Raw genomic sequence first — 16,368 nt, forward strand, 5'->3', positions numbered from 1 at the left:
ATACCTTACTAAAATAATGACACTTATATGGAATTCTATGATGGACAGCCCACTGAGAAAGATGGAATGATCAATATATGAGAATGGACTTGGGAGACTGACATAAATGTAAGAGATGACTTAAAATATGCTGTAAGCATCCAAACCAGTTGGTGAATGATACCCATCATACACCTGGATCCTTCTCAGAGACCTAAAGGAGCAAATGGCTTGGTTATATGCTCTAGAACACTTAATATTTTACCAGAATTCCTCACAAATGAGCAAAAATGCTATGATCTGGATTCAATTCAGCTAAAACCACTTATTGTTAATAATTGATGAATTTGGGTATTAAAATATAAAAGCAACTGATGTGTCATTATATATTTTTAATCAATCTAGAGATCAAAAAATAGTAATAAAACTACTAATAAAAAACTAATAAAAATAAAAAAAATCTTTGTGATTTTGGGTGATAAAGTAAAAGGGAAAATTATAGATTTTAAAATATAATTTTAGTAAATGCCAAAAGGATCCTTTATTCTCCTCCTTAAGAAAATAGAAAAACATGACCTTTGAAATGCCCTCATCTGCTACTTTTTCTATTTTTTTCCTTTTATCCAATGTTGAGGTTGTTTTGAGAGGAAACTAACTGAGATATTTGAGAATATAAAGGGTTTTGGATGAGTGAGCCTGGAGTGACTGAAACTCTCAGAAAGGAATGTCAAGGATCTCAGCGGCATGCAGTCACATTATATAAACATATTTTGAACTGTACCATCCTATCCATAGCACTGGCGCCACAATTACATTAAGTGAAATTTTATACAAAAATTGGGAAGGTTATAGGAGTTGTCTATTCCCCTATTCTTTTTCCAAAATGTTAAGTAAAAGGCCATGATGGTGGGGGGAAAAAATGCAGACAGATCTAAGGCAGTCCCAACCTAACAAAGGCCAATTTTATTTCCAACCAACTATTCCAAATAGTCACTCTGGCCAGAGATGTACCCATAAAGAATAGCCTTCTTCCATAGCTTTAAGAGGAATTCTTACTCACTGTCCTCCCTTCTCTTGAGAATGAATAGTAGATTTAAAAAAAGTGGGTAGGTGCATCATTCTCTAACTCCTGAAGTTCAAAAGACTTTTTCTCTGCCAGCCCTTACAGTCATCATGAAAATGTACCAGCTTATCTTTTATCCCCCTACCCCCACTTGAAAAAAATGCTTATTTTTTTCCAAAAATATCCAAAGTGGCACTAGCTAAGCTTCAAATCTGTTTTCTTATATTCCGTGGCTTTAAATCCAGCTGTCTGTATTGGGTAAAAGGAGATAACTGGAACAAGCTTAACAAATACCAAGTATGAAAAAAAAAGCACAAGGATAACTGTTGTGACTGAAAGTCAACATCTAACTACTGTTCTGATGAACTGGGAAATTCTTTGCAGAAGCTATGAGTACTACAGCTATATTAGTATCTTCCATTTTAAAATTATTGCAAAAAGGTACTTGATTTCCTGGAAGTTTCACATAGGGAAGATGCATTGTTCCTGCTCACTGAGTGTGCTTGGCAGAGTTGATCCTTGCAGTGCAAATGTGTCTGAATGCTAGCCATTTCAGGTACTTTTCAATGGTGCATCAGAGTTTATAGTATAGACTGAGAGCTCAGTGTTACAGTGTTCATTGCATCCTCTGCTAATGGGTTTTCTTCATTAAGTAGAGACATTTTGGAAATTATTAATCTGGAATATATACCCACCAATACTATTAATCAATTCTGCAAAAAACACAATGTTAGAAAGGATAAAAATTATTATATGGGACAGTTACTTTATAAAAACAATGTTATAAAGGCATGAGTTTCCAAGCAGTATCAGAGAAACAGTTTTTTAAGAAAAAGAATCTTAAGATGGTAATATTGCAAAATGATATTCAACAGTACAATCTTATGTGGTCTGTTCATATAACCTAGAAAACTCTTTCCTCTGACTTGACACAGAACCATCTCAGAAAAATAAAAATTTCTGCTTTTGTTAATCACTTCCCAAGGCATCTTGGTCAAAGCATTCCATTATATATATATATGTATGTATATATATATATATATATATATATATATATATATATATATATATATATATATATATATAAAACCCCTCCTTTACTATAAGGAAGTTCTTCCATCCTGATGGTTTTTAAGTTCATTTCTAATTTTTCTAATCCTAAGGGAAAGAGATAAAGGTTTAGGAACTCAATCTTCTCTGCTATTTCTCCTAATTAAATGCATTACATTGGAGGGAATTGTGTATTAGTAGTCACAAAATGCTATATTGGACAAAGCACTTGATCAACAATCAGGAGATTTGAGTTTTTAGTCTTCTAAAGTCACTGCTACATTATGACCTCAAACAAGTCACTTTACCAATTAGGGCCTCAGTTTTCTTATCTGTAAAAATGAATGGAGAAGACAAATGACGAAATAGTCATTGTTCCCCTGGGAGACAAAAGAACAAGATGAAGGAAGAAACAATGGGTACCAAAATTGGCAAATACAGATAGAGAGAGGAAAACATCCATGAGATAATGTAGGAGAGACAAGACATGAATATAATTTCAATCTTCACAATATAGACAATTAGTTCTATAGAAATTTATTTGTGACTGTGTGATAAGGGGACATTTCATGGAGGAGATGGAGTGTGAAGTTATCCTTGAGAATGGGAAGAATTACAAAAACTAGAAAAACTGAAGAAGTCATTCCTGGTAGAAGGAGGGGTGTATGGGTAGAAGGAGGGGTGTATGATATTGTTAATATAATATCACATTAAATAATGTCCTCAACATTATTCAGAACCTTTTGCAGAAACAAAAGCAATTTATCAAGGGCAGCTACTTGATACAGTGAATAGAATGCCAGGTCAGGAGTCAGGAAGACTCTATCTATTTCATGACTGAAACAACTGAACAACAACAAGAACATATTTATGCATTCTATAATGGATTTATATACAAAAAGTTTTGCATTTGGAATCAGAAATTCTGGATTCAGATCTCAACCTGGCCACTTAACAAGCTTCAAAAATAAAAACAGCTTTTATGTTCTTAGAACTAAAGCAACTTTCCCTAAGGTGCAAAAGTAGAAAGTTTAACAAATCAAAGTATGATACAGTTTAATTTTTAAATTTTCATTCTTCAATCTGATGATAATTATCATTAAAATGACCCTATCTTCTCATAATTGCCTATTTACTCTCATTGTCACATCAAGTGTGACACAATCACATAAAGGAATATGATAGAGAAAAATGGTATGTGGCAGCTAGGAAGAAAACCAGAAGTGGCATCTGTATATTAAAGTCAATATAGATAGTTTTATAGGCACTTGGGTATCACAGTGGATAGAGCAATGGGCATGGAGTGAGGAAGATCTGAGTTCAAATGCAACCTCAAACACATTAGCTATATGACCCTGGGTAAGTGATAATCATACCTTAGGATCTATTTAGTCTATATTGAACTTGTTGACAAATCTTATCATTTTTACCCTCCTAACATTTCCTCTTCTCTCTATTACAACACCTGTTACCCTGGTACAGGCTCTCATTACTTCAGATCTCAATAGTTTCCTAATTAGTAGTAGGAAAATCTCAAATCTCTCCCCATTCCAACTTTTCCTCTACTCAGTTGTCAAAGAATTTTTCCTAAATCACAGACAGATCTGACTATAAATACCAGTGTCTGTTAGACAGAAGAAAAGAAGGAAAATAGGAAGGAAGAAAGGAAGGAAAGAAGGAAGAAATAGGAATACAAACACAAGCAAAATGAAGGCAGGCCCTCAGCAGCTTGTTTTAATAAGGGAAGACAGAGGTGAGCTAAAAAGCAGGGGGTGGAGGAAAGAAATACAGTATAGGGGTATGGTATTAAAATTTATAAATTTAAAAATGGGACTAGGAATAGAACTGAAGGTTGGAACAAAGATTGTTCTGCCCCCCTCACACAACAAAGAAGCCCCAAGAACTGCTCATCAATAAAAGGTGTAATAGTAATATTCCAGGACTTTTAGATGTTCTAGGACCAGGAGACCCAGACTATATAGGAAGTAGCAAGATCAAAATTACCTGCAGAATTAAATATGCAAACCGATTTTGGACATTTAAAGCTCTTCAAGACCTGGTTTCTTTGTTTTCCTCACATTTGACACTCCAACATTGCCCTCCCATCCATCTTAAACTTGAAACTTCCTTGTGTTCCTTCAGAACTCTGTTCAAATGTCTTCTTCAATAGATCTTTTCTGCCTTCGCCCTTCCTCATGCTAATGCTTACCCTCTGAGAAAAGCTTCCATATATATGACTTATATCTTATATGTACATAGTTTTTATCTGCATGGCATCTCTCCCCAATTGAACATAAGGGAAGAGATCATATTTTGATTTTTTTGTATCTCCAGTGCTTAGGCTTGTTTTCTGACTTGTTGATTGATTGTGACATTCTTTCATTTCCTTTGTGTATGTGCATCTTCAACATATCATGCTTGGTTTATCTCTTTGTTCCTAGAAGGATACAATGTTATAGACTTTAGATTCAGAATGGAGAAGTGCCACTGTTAGCCTCTCTCTAAAAATTCTCCGCTCCAAACCATGGTTTCCACTATCATTTTGAAGCCTATGATTTCCAGATTTCTATACCCCAGTTTCCCTCCTGAGTTCTCAGGCTTCACATCACCTCCTGCCAATTACACATTTCTAATTAAATGTCCTATAGGCATCTGAAATGCAACTAGCTTGAACAGAATTTGTAATTCCCTCTCCACCCTCAAGTCCATCCCTTTTCCAATCACTATTGAAAGTACCAACACCCTTCTAATCTTCACAATCTCTATAATCCTCAATTTCTCCCTCTCCTTCACCCCACCTATCAGATCTGTTGCTAAAGCTTATTTCCTCCTCAACATCTCTTGCATCTGTCCTCTTCTCTCTATACTTAGTGCAATTACCTCACATCAAGCTCATATTCCCTCTAACCTCTAAAAATTTAAGGCTTCTACCTGATCACTTTGTAAGTGTCTTCCTGCTCCAGCACATCCTCCCATCATCTTCAAAGTGATTTTCTCAAAATGTAGTAAAAATCCTTTCATGTCCCCTACTTTTCCCTTCCTCTGCATGTTCAGCAAGCAAAAGTGGCTCCCACTTCTACTTTTATAACAGTAACTATCTATCTACCTACCTATGTACATAAATATATATATATGAGTATATAAAATAAAAAATAGAATAAACATTTCATTGAACTTATTCTAGGAAAGATGGACAATTATCTCCATAGAGAACCAAAGGTATTTATGTCAGCAGGATAAAGAAGAAACCTAACTGGAAGGACACTTCCAGAGCAGAGCCAGTATAAAATTATCAGTATAAAATAGAGTATGTATACAAGCATGAATGTGTATATCTGTTTATATTTTACACATGTCATAAACATAAACACATAATTATAAATATATAGTATGTATATTGTAGCATATATGTGTGCTGTCTGCATATACGCATGTTAATCCACATATCCTCACATGTACATCAATTGACCAACATGCATAGATACACAAATGCATGTATACATGGACACATATGTAATACATCCACATCTATATGTAAATAATGACATTTATATATGCTATTGTATTCTGGTCCTTTCATACATGCCTTGATCTGATAGTTTCCTTCCAGCTGGGTTTTTTCTTTATCTTACTGACATAAACAATTAGAGAACTTTCAGTTCTCTACAGGGATAATTGTCTGACTTTCCTAGAACAAGTCCCATGACGTGTTTATTCTCTTTCCATGCTTAGGTAATAGGAAGCCATTTGGCTTGCCCATGTTCACATAAACTGCTGGAGTATCTCACAGATACATTGAAATGACAGAAGCTCTGATTTGGAGTGACCCCAGAGACCATCCAGTCCAATCCATGCCTGAAACAAAAATCTTTCTACGATACCCTGGCCAACTAGTCATCTAATTTTTGTAAAAGTCCTCCAGTAAAGAGAAACTCATCACCCTATACCTCCTTCTACTTTTGAATGTTTGTAATCTATTTGGAAGTTTTAGGGAGTTTTTCTGTTTATCCCCTTAGATCAAGTTTAAAACACCATTTTGTAACCTTTTTGTGTCACCTTAATTGTGTCACCTTAACTTTCACTTATTTCAATTAGTTCTGCCCTCTCCTGCCAAGATTTTTTTTTAAAGCAAGATTAAACCTGTTTTCAAATGCCATTGCTTCAAATACTTGAAGGCAACTCCCTCTATTGTAGATCACTTTTTGGACTTAAAAGGAGTCCAAAGCAGATTTAGATAAGCTAGTCAGTGATGAAGTCTGGTCTACTTATTGTGTTGTTGATGATGGTACATAGATCTAACTAGTGATACCCAAGGGATTATCAAGGGAGAGGCAAAAAATAATAAAGAAAATATATTAGGACTGTGTCTACCATCCCCAGAACAAGAGAGTAGTTAACATATCCATAATGGAATGGAGAATGATAAAAAAAAAAGGCTACAATTTGTAATATTGTTTGAAAGACTCTAGTATGAAGACTTTCAGAATATGAAAGGAGAAGAAAACAATCCAAGAAGGTCTTGAAGAAAGTTACTCCTAGGAGGTAACTAGGTGGCTCAGTGGATAGAGCATCAGCCCTGGAGTCAGGAGGACCTGAGTTCAAATGGGGCCTCAGAAACTTAATACCTAGCTGTGTGACCTTGGGCAAGTCATTTAACCCCAATGCCTTACAAAAAGCCAAAAAAAAATTTTAAAGTTATTCCTAGGGTCTAACTAATCACTATACCAAGTTCTTGCCAGTTTATTGAGGAGAAATACTATATTTATTACCAATTCATGTATAAAGGAAGTTCAAAAAAACTGAAAAGGATTAGATAGAAATGTGGAATAGAAGGATCAGTCTTACTCAGGCTCATCTGGCTGATTTTCTTTTTTTTTTTAATAGCATTTATTTTTGTTGTTTTTCTTTATCTGCAGCCACTGGTTTAGGGATATCAATTATCTAGGAAACTGTTTCTGGCTTGAAACATTTCAAATATAAAATATTCAAGATATTGGTGAATAGCACATTTTAGAAAAGCAACAGGGAAGAAGGAAGCAGACATTGGGCAGGATAACAAACTACCTAGCATTTAATTACTTTGTGTGTGTGTGTATATACTATATATGTATTATAACTTTTATATTTATGACATAAATATTTTACATATACTCATTGCCCATATTAGAATATAAAGTCATTGTGATTAGTAATTGTTCCATTATTTTATTTACTTCCATAGTGCCTGACACAGTGATTGGCATATAGTAACTATTGTCATAGGGTTGTTTTGCAGGCATGATTGATTCTTTGTGATCCCTATTGGAGGTTTCTTAACAAAGACACTGTTCATTTTATAGATGAAGCACTAAGACAAATAAGATTATTAAGTGACTTGTCCTTGGTAATGCAACAAGTGAATGAGGCAGAATTAGAAATCCAAGTTTTACATCTTATTCACTGCACCACCTAGAGGATTCTTGGCAGGCACCTAATAATTTTGATTGGTTGGTCTCAAAGTCAGAATAGTTGTCACATGTGACTTTCCTCTCTGAGCCTTACTTTTCTCATATGTAAAATGTAGATAAAAATTACTTATACTACTTATATGTTAGAGTTGTGAGCAAAGTGCTCTACAAATCTTAAAGTAAGAAAGGAATGTGAGTTATTACAGTTATCATTCCTTACAGTCTCTATCACTTTATTAAATCTGTTGGCCAGTAGTTTTTCTTTAAAATAATATTGATAATTCTCTTTTTTGTGTCACCTAAATTTCTGAACATATCCTTCCCTCCTCCCTATCCCAATATGTCAAGCCTCATAATAAAGACCTAATGAAGAAAAAAGAAGCACTGCAAAATAAACATATTAACTGAGTCTGAAAGTATATGAAATATTTCCATACCATAACCTTTTAAAAAAAAAGGAGACAGCACATTTTCTCAACAGTTTTCCAAGGCTAAGCTCCATTGCCACCAGATGAAGTCTGTTAATAAGTGAAGATTTTATTCTCTGAACTACTGATGTCAAGTTCTACCCCACATACGGTTAGGTAGTCTTTTCTGGCCTTATTTCTCTGAGATCCTCCTTGGGTTTGTAATCATTTTGTTTATTATTATTATTATTATTATTATTATTATTATTTTCTGAATATATTAAGAAAAGCTAATTTCAACTATTGGAATTCAAGTTAGACATCAGTTTGACTTTGGGGTGTTGAGGGAGGATTTTTTACCCCCAAGGATAAAATGTAAAAAGGTGCCTTTAATATTAGTTTGGAGGAAAAAAAGAGTTTGAATTCAGTCAATGTAAAGCAGCTACTGTTCTGGAAAATGAACCTAGGAAACTTTTCTTACCCTTGTGAGCTGAACTAACCTGATATGCTGTGGGAAAGGACAGCATATTACCCTGGGTAAATGAGAAGCACACAGGAAATAAAATTGTTGGGTTTTGCTTGGAATTGAAAATTGTTGAAGGTTGAAGACTTTAATGTAGGGAGTTTATCAACAGCAGCAGAATCAGTGGTTTTATCAGAATAGCAGTAAGGTCTGCAAAAGGCACTCCCTGCTGATGAAATTATATAGCTAGAGATTTGGGTCCCGATTTTATACTCAGGAAGCCCTTGAAAATTTGTTTGCTGCTGGCATGCTGTGGGAATTAATATATTAGGCATTAACCACTAAAATTTGAGGAAGCCCAAAGAATAACAGCATCTTCTACAAGAACAGAGCATCCTTCAACCTCACAGCAAACTATGGAAACTTCATTTTCCATGAAGGCCATTTATGGCACCCATCAAAGCAACATTTTACAAGTAGTAGACATCTTGCAAATGAGAGGATATCCCTCTGGATGTAACTTGAATTATTACAGGAGAATTGAAAATAGAATTACAACAAGCCTTTGGTACTAGGTAAACTCGTGATTCATTTTTATTGTCACTAATATTAAGTAAGAGTTCCTACAGGTTTTGATTTTGATATACCTTTAAAACTATTTAATATTGGAAATTTTAAAAATAAATAATATGAAATATTTGTAAAAAATATTTAACTACATGTTTAATTTAATGGTAAGAGTATTGAACTTAGAGGTCAGAAGCTTTCAAGAATTCAAATCCAAGCTTCCACATTTAATTATTATGTTTTCATGGGTTAGGTATTTAACCTTTATGAGGCTCTCACCTTATTTGTAAGTTAGAAAGAATAATCATTTCACTGCTTATCCTCTGAGGGTTGTTGGGAAAAGAATATTGGTAAACTTTCAAGTACTTTTAAAATTGTAAGCTATTATTACATTTATTTTTATGAAAACATGAATTACTTCAAATTATTTAATATTCAAAGTCATTTAGAATATTTTTACCACACCAGTCTCTCAGCCATGGGAGGTGGTGGGATTGGCAGATGAATGTATGTATTTATGTATATATATATAAATATATATATATATATATATATATATGCATATCTATATGTATATGTACATATATATGTGTATATACACACATGCAGAAGAACAATACGAAAATTTGTATTAGGTGGAAATAGTAAATATTGAGAAAGCTATGGAAATACAGGCAGACAAAATATACTATTGAGGGGACTGTGTTTTTTCAACTATTCTGAAAGATAATATAAAAGTTTGCCAAAAATCACATCAAAATATCCATATTATTTGATCCAGAGATCCCAGTGCTTGGGAAATATCCCATCAAGGTCAAAGATAGAGTCATATTCATCAAAATTTTCATAGAAGCAAGTTTTGAAACAACTGGAAACAAAGTAGATGGCTATTTATTCAGGAATGGTATAATATATTATAAAATAAGAATGTAATAATCAATATTACTATATGGTTTTTAAAAGAATTTTAAAAATTCAGAGAAGCATGGGAAAAACTTTTTAATGAATTAATAATGCAAAGTGAATTAAGCAGAACGAGGAAAAATCATACATGTAATGACAATAATATAAATGAAAAAAACAACAGAATGAAATTGAAAGTAATATAAATGTAATGAGCAAGAAAAAAGTTGGGAAAGTATACCTCATCCTCCCTTTGCAGGGAAGGAGTAGCTAATAGCACAGTGAAAAGAATACTTGACTTATAATCAGGAAGTCTCATCTTCTTCAGTACAAATCTGGGCTCAGATACTTAATCATTGCCTAGCTGTGTGACTTTGGGCAAGTCACTTAACCCCATTACCTTAAATAAAAAAAAAATCACAAAAAAAGGATCACACACACACAAAAATTGACCTGAAGAAGAAAAGGCAAACTACTCCTGGATCCTTGGCAAGAAAACCTCAAATGGGGTCATGAAGAGTGGGACATGACTGAATAACAACATATAGAGAAGGGGGACATATGCTGTGAGAAATGAAAGTAATATAAAACAAAATATAGTTACAATTCTATTTTAAATTATATTTTTAATATTTTAATATTATTTTAATATACCAATATAGAAGGAGTTAATTTGAGTAATAAGTATTTCTCAATTAGACACCCATATAATAAGATTTGATGAAGTCTAATCTATGCTGTGAAATAAAAGATTTTTTTTCAGAATTAAAAAATATATTATTTACTCCTGGGTACAAATGACCTCAATAATGATTCGGTATTTTCATTAAAATTAATTATTTGACTTGGCAATGGAAGCATGTAAACAGAACTTCTAACTTGTTAAAATCCTCCAGAGAATATTTTCTTTGATTTTCTTTAGGGAGAATGTAGATTCTAAAGCAGGGGTGTACAAACTTTTAGATCTTCTGGGCTATATTGTCTAACAAAAACTTGTCTAAAAGTGTTGCTTTTCCCCCAAGACCAATCCTATTCTTGCCTCATGGATTTTCTAAAGGGGCCTTTCTAGAACTACAATTATGGCATTGTCAACACAGTTCTATATAGAATATTAGATAGATCTGGGCTGTTCTGCAATTTGATTAAAAGGAAATGAGCAATGAGAAAAATAAAATACAATCCTACCACCAGCGCTAGCAAAACCCACACCAGATATTATATGGTATCCACTAAGAGTATTCTCACTGGCACATGTAGGAGCACTCATTAATGAAAAGACTAAAGAGAATTTGCTTCCCAAAAAAGCCAACAGGTTTGGAGTCCTCCAACTATGTAATTAAGAAATCTCTACACTTGTGATCAGCTTTATCACCCAAATACATGTTTCACCTGTGAAAAAATAGACTCAATAAAAGAGGATAGAAATCAAACCCCGAAAGGTTTAGACATTTGAATTCATGATATTCATGAGATTGTCAACCCTGCATTTTTTGGCCAGAAGAAAAACATCTTCTCAGCACATACAGATTTTAGGATTTACAAGTGGAAAGGGAAATTAGAGATCAAATAGTTCAGTAACTTCCTTTTATTAAGGATGAAACTGAGGTTCTTATCTATTATTTCCAATTAGAAATCAATCTAAATAAGTTCATCTTAACAATAAAAAAATTCTCTGATATCAAGATCAACAATGCTACTACATAAAGAAAAGTAACGAAACACAGATGATTATTTTGATTTTAGAAAATGTTCTTCATTATATTAATAATAGGAGCACAAAGGGAGAAGTTAACTGATAATAGAAGGGGAAAAAAGTTGCAAAGGAATGAGAAATTCCAAGGGACAAAGTGGCTATTGATAAACAGAACTGATGAAAAATGAGGGTCACACAACCACGGGGAGAGTTAGAAATAAAGGAATGTTGCATAAAACCAGATTCTGCTATTTGAATTTTAGGATGTTTGACCAATCTCTAAACCATCTCATTGATTGGAGAGGTATAGGTTGTAATCAAATTCTTGTTTGCTCAATCCATCTTGTCAAAGGAATCCGAATGTCTTGCTTTGTTCCATTTTGTTTTGGTTTTGAATTTTTTTTCAATTTGCTATTTATAAAAATTTACCTTCTGCCAAGATGACAAATATCAGTATTAGTGTCAGTATTTAAAAACAATTATGTAGATACACATATGCATATATACAACACACTTTTCATTTAAACTGAAAAAAGTACCTCTTTTGTAATATTCATTAAGTATATTATTATCAGAGCTCCATGATAGCTAAAATCAAACCACAAAATTGTGGCTTTGTCACAAATATACATTTCCAATGTGTTCCATCTCAAACAATCAAAATAATACCTATGTATTATTCCAGTAAAACTCTTGTAAGAGATCCTATTCCAAGGGATTCATATATTTTATAACCTTGAAACCAATAGCAGAAAGACTTGTCAGGAATGAAACAGTTATAAATCAAAACACAAAATCCACTACCTTTTTTTTTAAACGTTCTCTAAAGAGTCAAATAATTTAGCAGTTTTTGAAGAGGTCTTGAATGTGAAGACTATTTCAGAGGAATAAGAATGTATTAAACTCTGACTATCATTAATAATAATAATAATATTTTACTTCTGATACAGATAGCAAATACTTGGTAACCATGCAATAAGGTTAATAAATGACATTATAAAACCTCACTGAAGCAAAAGTAATCATTATTTTCAAATGTTATATACATATATATGTATTATATGTATGTATATACATATACATATATCTATGTTTATATATAACCTTGAGAAAAAGTGAATATTTACTTCAATCTGTAAAATTCTTCCCAAATATACTGTTTTCTTAATTTCTTGAAAAACTGTATCTTAGAAACAAAAGATTAAAGATGATAATACAAAGATAATTAATAGTAACTCCTCCATTAGGTCATACAAAAGAAAGAGGTTAAAAGGGCCAACCTCACTGAAGTAAATCTTTCTTACTGAACTTCTAAAGTAATAACAGTGCAAGCTCTCAACAGAGAACCAAAGTTCCAATGGTAGGTGAAATACAAATGGATTTTGTTTTAACTTATATTGTACTTTCCATAGCTAAGATAATTGCATGTAAAAACATAGTGGTTTTCTTATCTTTTCAAAGTCTGCAGACAGAGCAAAGTTTCAATGTTAAGGTTGTGGAAAAAATTATAAAAAATATTTAAACAACATTGTTGTAAAGTCTAATATGATACTACATTTTAATAAATGCATATAACATTTTTCCATAAAGGCAGATTTATTATTATACATTTACTGGAAAATTTATTTACAATAGCTTTCAGTAACATTTGCAATAACCTCCATCATACTAATGTAATTCTACTTCACACTTATATATGAGATTTCAAAGTGGTTTTCCAACAAAGGTTATTATGCCTATTTCTCAGACACTGTAACTAAAGCACAAAAAAGAGTTAAATAACTTTCTTAAAGTTATACACCAGCACGTCAATGACACGGCTACCTAGACAACCCTGCGGGTTTAAAGCTTTGTTATTCTGTATAACTCTGATGCTAACTCAGCTCTTTCAATATTTGTGCCAGTATTTCAGAGATAGTCTCCTGGTTTTCACCGCCAAGACCCCTGTAAGCTTCCCAAGTATGGCTTTTCTCAATCCCTCAAATTTTAGATATTATAATTTGGCATCCCTATAATATACCTTCCAATCCTCTTGTAATATCAAAATGTCTTTTTTTTCCTGCAATACCACAATTGTCAAAAATTACATTCTTTTCAGCTCAGTGAAAGGATTCTGGGTTTAGTTACATGAGGAGTCAGGTGATAGAATGAGAATCAGGTTATAAACAAATGTCAAAAGCAAAATGAGGGGAGGGGAGGGGAGGAGAGAGAGAGAGAGAGAGAGAGAGAGAGAGAGAGAGAGAGAGAGAGAGAGAGAGACTGAGACTTAGAGAATATCCTTATTGAGCAGGCAAGGATGATTGACATTTCAAGGCAAGCTGACCCTCATAATATCCAATCACCATTTGTCCACAGTTGATAAGAAAAAGGGAAAAAAGGAAAGGGTAGAAATATTTATTGTAATTATGAACTGCCCCCTATATGTTTATTAGGGCCTAGTGAGCATTTAAAAGAGCCATATCATTGATAATGATGAAAACAGTGTCACCCTCAAGTACTCAAAACTGTGTTAAAAAAAACCATCCTTAATTTCATTAGCTGAGTTCAACAAGACTTCTCTGGCCCCACTTTTCTAAAGATTTAAAATTAAAGTGCCCAACCTAATGGACCAATAATGGTGCATGCCAGTATCAGTCTTTGAAAATGAGGTTTAAAGCTAGAAATACAGTATTTATCTAAATTGCCATGTCGGTGTTATCTAAGTGATTATTTGAAGAAGAAAAAATCAATTTTATGGAAATTTCTGGGGGGTTTTGTTTGCTGCTGCCTCACATATCTTTTCTTCAGGTAATGTGTGAACCTGTGCTTTTGCTTCAGTATTTCTCAAATACTACTACTGTTTGGTATATACATACATATACATATATATATGTATACATATATATATATACATATATATATATGTATATATATGTATATATATATATATATATATAAAACTGAATCACAAACTTTTCCTTGGAGACTATTTTTCCCTCAGATCAACAGAAGCCCTGAATATGTTTAGGTTTTTGCCTTTAAAGAAATGCAGAGATGGAAAGCCCTCCTTTTCAGTGCCATATATTTTCTTCTACTGGTGAAAGGTTAATATGATTCCTATTCATAAATATTGTCATTATGTATTTTTTTCTTTACCTGATAGATCTTCATGGAATAAAAGCACTCTTAACCTCAAAATGCAATAGACCTTCCCAGAACTGAATTATATGCTCACTTTCAGAAATAAACAAACTCAAACTGAGTAGAATAGAATTGATTTTTAATGTAATTTTTCCTCTGGCAAATTATTGTTTCTGGAGTTGACATTTCTCTAGATGATGCTACTGTCCCTTTCAACCAGGAAAGGAAGTTGAATTCCTCTGTGATTTTTTTTTTTGTACTGGATGGTATCCAGTGGAGCAAGAAGACCATTAAATTTGATTCTTGGCAGATAGTAAAGAAGAAACAATTTTGCAAATGCTTGAGTTTAATATATGTTTGGTTGGAAATTTTGCATTCATGTACATTCTGGTCATCATTTGGGAACATGTTTTTGGAAAAAATAATTTGATCTAATTTAAACAAGAAAATGAGACTGGGCATCAAGGATCTTGATGTTTTAATCCAAGTATTATGCTATTAAGAAACTATACAGTTTACTTTTGAGGAGATTTGATGACTTTTATTTTAAAAAATAAAGGCTTTACTAGTTATTTTAAGTGCTCTTAATAAATTTTTGCATTTTGTTCCAATGAAAATAACTGAAATATAATCTATAGATCCATCAAAATATGAATTTAACACCAACAAAAAAGAAAAACTATTATATCTAGTGCTTTTGATAGTTGTCAAATATATTGACATAAATTTGAAATAAAACTTATAAGATCTCTCCAACATCAAAGGATTGGAGTGAAAAATCCAGCCACCTGAATTTTTTTCATGAAATCAAATATTCCTATTCATTTGAAATTTCCTAGAAAATTATAAAAAATATAATACCATTTCAAAGACCTACTCCTAAAATCATCATATAGAAAGTCTCAGAATCTGTTTCCTGGTTCACAGCAAAGATGTAAACCATTCCCTTAAGTACTAGTGTCACAGAGAAGATGTATCCCTAGCAAATGACAATGGGTGGATAAAAACATCCAGCATGGAGCTATGGGTTCAATTGTTTCATTTGTCTACTATATGATTTTCTTTCAACTTAAAGTCATTTATGTAAACTTCCTGGCCTGTGATAAGGATAGTTTGTAGGACATTTTTAAATGCTTTGAGAGAATAGCTCACAAATGGTTGTTTAAAGTTCTAAATCATTTTCTATTAAAAAATTTTTAGCAAAATTATTTAGAAATCTAAAAATTCTTTAAGTCTGGATCTTTGTCAGAAAAGAATTTCCAAAAGTTGGTCTCAAATATTTTATTACTCTCTTCTTTCCTTCCTCTCTCCCTTTGCATAATATTTGAACCTTGAGGCACCAAAGAGGTTTTGGTGGTGGTGGTTACTTTGCTGTAAAAAAAAGAAAAACATTCAGGAAACACAAAAGGCTAGTTTTGGAAAGCGAGGGGACTTAATGTGTATGTGATTTTTAAGCAAGTCACTTAATTCTAATTGTCTTGCCCCCCCACCAAAAAAAAAAAGCAAAGAACGGGGAAAAAATTTGATCTTAAAAGGACTACCACCATGGGTGCATGTGCACGCACACACACACACACACACATATACAATATCATAACCTTTATAATTTGCACCTCTATAAATGGATACAATAGTAATTAAACCACACAGCATTGTTGTGAGGCTTGAAATAGAAA

This window comes from Macrotis lagotis, chromosome 7 (assembly GCF_037893015.1).
Source record: "Macrotis lagotis isolate mMagLag1 chromosome 7, bilby.v1.9.chrom.fasta, whole genome shotgun sequence".
NCBI classification, from domain to species: Eukaryota; Metazoa; Chordata; class Mammalia; order Peramelemorphia; family Peramelidae; genus Macrotis; species Macrotis lagotis.